Here is a 9,531-nt window from a genome sequence, read left to right as displayed (position 1 = left end):
TCAAACAAGGGATAGAGGGCATTAGAGGATATAAAATGGATAATTTTGATTATATTAATTTAAAATGTTTTTGCACAAACAAAATGAATGCAGCCAAGATTTGTAGGAAAGCAGGAAACTAGAAAACAATTGTTACAGCAAGTTTCCCTGAGAAAGACCTCATTTATCACATATACAGAGAACTGAATCAAATTTATAAGGACAGACATCATTTTGTAATTAATAAATGGTTAAAGGATATGAACAGGCAGCTTTCAAAAGAAGAAATCAGAGCTATCTGTAGTCATATAAAATGTTCTAAATCACTTGATTTGATTAGTTCCAACTAAAACAACCCAGAGGTACCACCTCACACCTATCAGATTGGCTCTTTGACAGAAAAAAGGGAAATGACAAATGTTGGAGGGGATGTAAGAAAACTGGGACACTAATGCACTGTTGGTGGAATAGTAAATTTATCCAACCATTCTGGAGAGCAATTTGGAACTATAGCCAAAGGGCTTACCCTTTGACCTAGCAATAACACCATTAGGTCTGTATCCCAAAGAGGTTTTTTAAGAGGGAAGAAGACATATTTGTACAAAAATATTTATAGTAGCTCTTTGTACAATGGCAAAGAATTGGAAATTGAAGTAATATCTATCAATTGAGGGATGGATGAACAAGTTGCAGTATATGGTGGCAATGGAATATTATCATTATAAGAAATGACCAGCAGGATGATTTCTTTAAAACCTGGAAAGACTTACATGAACCACTGCTGAGTGAAGTGAACAGAACCAGGAGAACATTGTACACAGTAACAGCAATATTGCATGCTGAACAACTGTGAATCACGTAGCTATTCTCAGCAATATGAAGATTGAAGACAATCCTAAAGAACTCATGGTGAAAAATGCTCCCTACCTCCACAGAAAGAATTGATGGCATCTGAATATGGACAGGAACATACTACTTTTCATTTTCTTTTATTTTTTTCTGGTTCAAGTTTTATTCTACAAAATTACTAATATGGGAATGTTTTACATGATTTCATATGTATAACTAATTTCCTAGTGTCATGGAGGGTATACAGGATAGAAGGAAGGACAGAATTTGGAACTCAAAACTTAAAAACATTTTGAATGTTAAAAATTGTTTTTACACATAGTTGGTGGAAAATAATATATGTATTTAAAAATAGCTATATTGAACAATGATCAGCTGTAAATGATTCAGCTAGTCTTAGTAATACAATATTCCAAGATAATTCACAAAAGATTTATGATGAAAAATGCAATCTACCTCCAGAGAAAGAACTGAGGGAGAATGAATGCAGATGACACATACTTCTTTAAAACTATTTTATTCTTATTTTCATTTGTTTTGCATTTTCTTTTGCAACATAATTAATGTGAAAATGTTTTGTATTACTCTACATGTACAATCTATATCAAATTGCTTGCCTTGTCAAGGAGTGAGACTAGGAGAGAGGAAGAGAATAATGAACTAAAATTTTTTTATAAAATGAATGTTAAATTTTTTTGTTTATATGTGATTTAGAAAAAAATAAAAATTAAATGTAAAAAAGTAAAGGGAATGTTCTAAGTGTCTTCTTTCAATAGCTTTTCAAAGGAGGTTGATGGAGAACTGGAGCCATTTCACTGCCTTTGATCACAAGCAGAAACAATGAAGGGGAAAGAAATAGAAGACAATATGTTCTAAGTGTATGTAGATTTTCTATTCTCTGAGTAAGAGTCAAAAGGACCAAGGCAATCGGTAGATTATGAAGAAGGTGAGGATCCCTGGGATAAATGTTATGTTGTCTTTTTGCCCCCAGACTACTGCTTACCATCATTCCCAGAACCATTATCTTGGAGAATTCATTTTTTCCCTGCCTCTCTAATTCGTAATACTTACTAGAGAGGAATAAGAGATTGGTTCTCCTCATGAAAATCAAAATTTCCAGTAGGAGGAGTCATAATCGAGGGTATATATACATACAGTGTAATTGACTTTTCTCCAGAGAGCCCATATCTACATTTTGAAGAAGTCCTATGTTATCTGCAGTCATCTCCTTAATGCCCAAACACCTTCAAACAACAAATAAAAATTTTCCCTCCTTTTTTAGCCTGGTAAAGTCAAAATCAGGAACCATTTTCTTCTCTTGTGTTTATTAGCAGAGTATATTGCAGTGAATTGTTCACTAGAATCCTCTCCAGATTGTGCCATTTCCAGTAATATGACCATGAAAGAGATATATCATGCTGCCTAACTTCAGCGTCCTCAATGTAAAATAAGGATTAAAATCCCTGCTCTGTCAAGTTCAGAAAGGATGAACTATGTGAAAATATTCTATATACTGTAAAGTACTACGCTAATATAACATGACAATCTTTTACCTGTAAGGGGACAAGAAGATCCCTCTTAAGTTTTTGATCGTGTCAAAATCTAATCAGACGAGAGACTTCTCTACTCTTTTCAGTATTCAGGTAAGTAAACATATCCCACCAGCTTTTCACCATATTATAAAGCAATTATAATTCCCATATGTGAATGACAAATACACACACATACACAAAATGAAGTGAAAAATGATATGCTTCAATCTGCATTCAGACTCTATCATTTCTTTCTCTGGATGTGGATAGCATTTTTCATCATGAGTCATTTGGAATTGTCTCAGATCATTGTATAACTGAGAATAGCTAAGGTATTCACAGTTAATCATCATACAATATTGTTGTTACAATGTACAATGTACAATGCTGTCCTGGTTCCACTCACTTCACTTTGCATCAGTTCCCATAGGTCTTTCCTACTCATCATTTCTTATAGCACAATTGTACTCCATCACAATCATAACTATACTTTGTTCAGTCATTCCCCAGTTGATGGACATCCTCTCAATTTCTAATGCTTCGCTAACACAAAAGGAGTTGCTATAAATGTTCTTGCACCAAAGGCCTTTTGCCCCCTTTTTAAAAGCCTCTTTAGAAAAAGACCTAATATTAGTATTGCTGGATCAAAAGATATTCACAGTTTGATAGCCCTTGCACATTGTTCTCAATTGTTCTCCAGAAAGGTTGGATCAGCTCACAACTCCACCAACAGTGTATGAGTCCTGATTTTCCCAAATCCCTTCCAACATCTATCATGTTTTTTTTTTCTATCATATTATCCAATCTGATAGGTATGAATCATTTCAATTTGCATTTCTCTAATCCATAAGGATTTGGAGAATTTTTTCATATGATTATAGTTAGCTTTGAGTATTTAAAAAAACTGACTGTTATCCTTTGACCCTTTATCATTTGGGGAATGACTTGTGTTCTTATAAATTTGACTCCATTCTCTATTTATATGAGACACTTGCTATAAAATTTCTTCCCAGCTTTTTACTGTCCTAATCTTGATTGCATTGGTTTTGTTTGTGCACAAACTTGGTAATTTAATACAATGGCAGTTATCCATTTTATATCTCAAAATGCTCTCTATATCTTGTTTGTTCATAAATTCTTCCCTTTCCCATAGATGTGACAGTACAACTATTCCATACTCCCCTCATTTGCTTGTGGTATCACCATTTATGTCTAAATCATGTACACATTTTGACTTTATATTGGCATGTGATGTAAAATATTGTTCTATATCTAGTTTCTGCTAAATTATTTTCTAATTATATGACCAATTTTTTGTCCAATACTGAGCTTAGTCCACCACCTTGGCTCTGCCCTTTCATTGGTAATATGTTCATCTGGTGAGACTTCCTGTCAAATGAACTACAAAACATTGCTTCTTTTATACCCAGAAATTCACAAAATTCCTGTAACAGAAAATGAGGAAGACAGAGAGGCGAAGAGAGACACAGAGAGACAGAGTCATAGTGATAGAGTATATGGAAATCATTTTTGGTTATTAAGACTTTTCTCTATCATACCTGAATATTTCCATCCTAAATATTGGAGGAGAAAGGCAATGGAAAATAATACATTTATGACAGAATTTATCTTCTTGGGCTTGACAAATCGAAAAGAGTTCCAGATATCACTCATCTTTTTCTTCCTAGAAATGTACTTAGTCTCCATGGTAGGGAAATCTCAGCTTGATTTTATTAATCTGGGTCAGTTCTCAGTTTCATATTCCCACATACTATTTCCTCAGTAATGTGTCATTCTTAAGTTGCTGCTAGTCTTCTGTCATTACACCCAAAACTTTGGAGAACTCTGTGTCAGAGAATAACATTATCTCCTACCCAGGCTATATGACTCAGTTCTTTTTCTTACTCTTCTTGAGACTGCTGAATTCTACATTCATACAACTATCGACTATGATCATTATGTTACCATGTGCAGACCCCTGCTCTATAATGTCACCATGTGCCATGTTTCGGCTGCCTGCTCATGTCAGGTGTGTACACAATGTGGCCATTGCTCATACAACTTGTCTAGCCAGACTGTCTTTCTATTTAAAGAATATTATCCATCATTACTTCTGTGATGTTCTTCCCCTTCTAAAGCTCTCCTGCTCCATCACGAACTTCAGTGAAGTTTTGGTGATGATTGCTTTGGATTTAAATCATTGGCTGCAACTCTGCCCATTTGTCCTTTACCATTTCACTCTTCTGACAATCTTTCACATACAATCTATAAAGGGCTTTTATAAAACCTTCGGCACCTGTGGCTTCCATCTAACATCTATTTCTGTTTTTTATGGTTCCGTCAACATCAAGTATTATATACCAGCTTCCAACAGTGTGGCCCAGGAGAAAGTACACTCAGTGTTTTATACCACAGTGATCAACATGCTGAACTCCTTGATCTACAGCCTAAGTTGTGAAGGATGCACTAAGGAATGTCAAGAAGAGCAGAATGTTTTCAAGGTCCACACGGCAAATAGCGAATCCAAAGATCACTAGAATATTGACTCTTCTTTCTATTTCATCCTGGATATTAGAGATTCCCCTCCACACTAAGTTTCACCTTGGACAATATTGTAATGAAGGAAATGCATGCTTTTGTTTTCTTTCACCGCTGATGTCAGTGTCTGTCCTCCACAGGCTGCCTCCAGGTGCGTAGAATCTTCCAGTTCATACATATGTCCTCATCCTTCCTTATGCCCAGTTGAACTTGCATATTATATTTTAAATTACTTCAAGCCTCTGTTTTCACATGAGGATTATGTTGACTGTGGTCATGACTTCAGAGAGTTGAACAAGATCACTTTTATGAACCCTTCCAGTTGTCTGATTGTGATGCAATGATTCTAAGTTATTTGACTTTGTTCAAAAAAGGGCCTCTTAGACTATTCATCTCCTTTAATAAGAATGATTAGAATAAAGCTATTGGAGCCAAAGAGGAATTTGATTAGCTCCCCCACTACATAATACTGAACTTCACACATCTTAAGCCCTTGAGAAACGCTCGTTGAATTAAGCTCAATTGAATGACATACAAAGACATGAAGTGTTCCAGATCACTGTATTCTTCCCCTCCCTGGATTATTTTGTATTTACACATGGACATATACTTTTTCCTTAGTAGAAAGTAAACTCCTTGAAGACAAAGTTTATTTTGTATTTGTCTTTATTTGCTGATGGGTCAATGGATAGAGTGCTGGATCTGAAATCAGGAAGACCTGACTTCAAATTTGGACTCAGATGCTAGGTGTGTGACCTGGGTTCTTAACCTTTTAACTTCTGCCCACTTCAGTTTCTTCAACTGCAAAATAGGAATCATAATAACACCTAACACTCACAATTGTTGTGAGGATTAAATAAGATAATACTTGGAAAATTCTATAGCACATTGCTTGGGATATAATGAGTGCTAGGAAATGCATATTACCTCCGTCTTTGCATCCCTATTGTCTTGATACATGATTGATGCTTAATAAAAACTGACTGAATTAGATTGAGTTGAACAAGTTTATCTAAAAAGAAATATTGGGTTTATTTGGAGATTTTTCTTATGATAATAGTAGAAAAAAGAGGAAAACCCAAACAGTTGAACTTAATTATGAAGCAAAGAATGGAGAGTATTTAAGGAATAGGTCATATTATGCTCTGTAGGAAAATACTCTCAGTTCCTAAGGTAAAGGAAATCAGGATAACAGTGAGCTGAGGGAATGCCCCATATAAATGTCTAGGGGGATTCCCTGGTTTTTCTTCCTGACTCCAGTCCATATCTTTACCACTACACTTAACCATGATTCCTGTTCCTCCTACCAAAAAAGGAGTTCAATTCTTCTCTAGACACCAGAAATGCTCTTGGGATTGTCATTAATTAGAGACAAACACAATCCACGCAATTGCTTCTTTCCCAGAGAGACCAACATCTGGAGTGAAGAAAAACGGAATGACCAGCTGCCCTCATTCATTTTCTTGGAGAAATTTTCTTTGAGATATTCATTGGACAAATAAAAATCCTTCTTCACCTAGACCAAGCAGCTCAGAGAACAGGTGGTTGTTTCTCTTGCTTCTACCTGGTAGATTACTGAAAAAAGTTTTTTTTATTTTGTTTTATTTATTTTGTCCTCTACTTTGTCAGAAATTTCCAACAATCCAACCATTGAAGCATCATCATCAAAATCCTATCAGTTGACAATTGCTGTGTCAACAACCTTTATGAATTATTCTCACATTATAAGAGATTCAGGACAATCATCATCAGTCCACTGATTCTTCTAATCCTCACAGGAATAAGGCGAGTAACCAAATTTCATATTCTTGAACCAAAAGGGAGTTGTGAACTGAAGAGTGTATATGGATTCCTGAGACACACACTGATGATTTGTTTTAACTTAGTGAGATGAGACTAGAAGCAAACCCCTTTCTGTACCTTTCCCTGTACATGATGAAAAGAAAAAGTGGTCCCATTTTCTAATTTCTTCTACCTTCCTTTTTCATCTACATCTGGCACCTAGTGAGAAATATGCAGTTAGTGTAATTAAGGACACTTTGTAATCTTAGTTTTTATAAATGCCCGATTTTTAATGACAAAATTCCTGCTCTCCATGGCAAGTTGGTGTTTATTTTATTGCTATCAAGGCACACCAGTTACTGTGAAGGCTTAAAACCTCTACAAGGCAGAAACAAAAGTGGATACAATGTTCACACCTTGCAGAGAACTTGCAGGTTTGCTTGTCCTTCCCCCAGGACTAAGTAAGGCCTGGATGGCAGGATCACAGACAGACATACTTCTCTGCGTCCATCACCGCCTTCCTGCAGGTAAAAGATGAAAGGAAAGAGGAAACAAACATGCAAGTTCCCAAGTATGTTGATTTATTTCACAATACACTCAAATTGCTCAATAAACTGGGATTAGGCCTCCTTAGCTTTGACACTGGAACCAGAACAGAGGTTGAGATTGATTTTTATATATTAAAGATGATGACTTTGTCACATATATCTCCAGCTCTTAGCACGTACAGTAGGTGCTTAATAAAAACTTGTTGGTTGATTGACTGTGTCTTATATAAATGTCAATAATATCACCTGTGCTCTAAAAAGACCAGCTATTGAATAATGTTTTGTCAAATGAGGAAGTAAAAAAGTGTATAAATTTTAGAATGCATAGAAGGGAATATGAAATTAGCTTGGAAAGGTACATGCCTCAAATTGTAGATGACCTTGACTGACAGACAATACTATCTGAAATTTGCTTAATGTACACTATCAAGTCACTAATGACATTTGAGGAGAGTAATAACCTGACCAGGTCTATGCTTAAGAAGTTTATTCTGGATATGAATATTCTGGATATGTCCTTAATGATATGAAGGATTCATTAGAGGGGAGGGAGAGAGACCAGGAAGAAAGATGAGTAATAGGCTTTTGTAATAGTCAAAAAGTGATCTTTTCAACTACTATTCTTTTCTTTTTGAAGATTTTTTTTGAGTTGAAATACTTTTATTTTACTTTTTATTTTTCAACATTCACTTTTATAAGATTTTTGAGCTCTAAATTTTTTTTCTCCCTCCTTCCCTTCCCCACTCCCCATGACATCATGCGATCTGATATAGGCTATATATCTACAATCATATTAATCATATTTCCACTTTAATCATGTTGTGAAAGAAGAATCATAGAAAAAGATAAAACCATACAAAATAAAAAAAGAGAAAATAGTGGTCAGTTTCTATATGGGAACAATGAGAATTTTAAAATGGGAGGCAGTGACATAGAGGAAAAGATTTGGAGTCATGAAAACGTGGGTTCAAATTCGTTTGTAACACATGCGAAATTTGTGACTGAGAAGAAGTTACTCAATTTCACAGGGGCCCAAGGAAGTGTTGTAAAAGAATTTACAAGTTAGTTAGTTATTTGTTTGTCCCTGGCAAGCCTTCACAGCAATGTCTTCACATCTCTGTACAGCACTCAGAAGTGATTGAATGGAGAACTTTAAATTTTTTTAATTTCTACTTTTTCTGTGATTCCACAATTTTCTGGAAAAATATTATAAAATGGAACTGGCTTTTTTGGAATGTGATTTCTTTATTTTTTGCAATAAATTTTATTGTTATTTGTTTTTGGATCACCTAAAGTTTGCAAGATAACTCTTCCTCCTACCCCTTTCAAAGAGCCATCATTTATTATAAAAAATGAGAGAAACAGAGGGAAAGAAAGTTCAAGTAAAGGAACACAAAGGTTAAAAAAAAACCCAGCCTGGTTCCATACTAATAATTCGCACATATTCAAAGAAGACGAGAAGGCACTTTCTCAGATTTCTTCTTTGGGGCTAACTTGGTCATTAGAATTTCACATCAATTAGTTCTATCCAGCATTGTTGCAATTATTATGTATATTGTTTTTCTGATTCTTCTTACTGAATTCACTTTGCATAAATTTATTTCTTCCTCTGGGTCACTGTGTTCATCATATACACGGCACCAGTGGTCTCAACTGCTATGTTATCATTTCCATGTTATTATGTTCTTAAAGCTTGATATTCTCATGTCTTGAAGAGTTGAATTTTGGATTATTCTCCATTGAATGTGATCAAGCTATCACTTAGTTTTCTGAAATGGAGAGATTAGATTCTCTCTCTCACAGTTTTCAGGAAATTCAATAATCATTCAATTTTCTCTCTTTGATTTCTCCTCTAGATCTGTCACGATTTTCATCATTGTTTCTAAATCTTTCCATTTGAAGAATTTTCAGGATTTTTTTTGCTTATGATACTATTTGATCACTGTGTCCTCCAGAAAAATAAACTTACTTTATATTACATCCATTATTTTGTTCTATCTTCATCTTGTGAGATTTCTTAACTTGATGGAGTTCTTTCTTTATTTCAGCAAACTTTTTTATTGTGTTGGTATTAATTAGATTGTAGAATGTTTAAACTGTTTTCAAATCTTAGACATAAATGCTGTGATCTAGGTTTATATTCATAGCTTAAGAACGCATGTGGGTATTTGGGTCTACTGCTGCTGTTGCATTCAAGAAGAAATTATATCATCCATGAGATCTTAGGTAAGAAGACATTGGCAAATCGTTATCTCTGTCTCACAACATTATATTTTTTTCTAATCTCCACAGATCCCTACCTC

General features: G+C 34.8%; 1 pseudogene; it reads left to right on the top strand.

Annotated features, from left to right (window-relative positions):
- Positions 1-3,728: 3,728 nt before the first annotated feature.
- LOC118836967 lies at positions 3,729-4,897 on the top strand (annotated as a pseudogene).
- The last annotated feature ends 4,634 nt before the right edge of the window (positions 4,898-9,531 follow it).

This window comes from Trichosurus vulpecula, chromosome 2 (genome assembly GCF_011100635.1).
Source record: "Trichosurus vulpecula isolate mTriVul1 chromosome 2, mTriVul1.pri, whole genome shotgun sequence".
Taxonomy (NCBI): domain Eukaryota; kingdom Metazoa; phylum Chordata; class Mammalia; order Diprotodontia; family Phalangeridae; genus Trichosurus; species Trichosurus vulpecula.
This window is presented reverse-complemented; position numbering and strand designations above follow the sequence as displayed.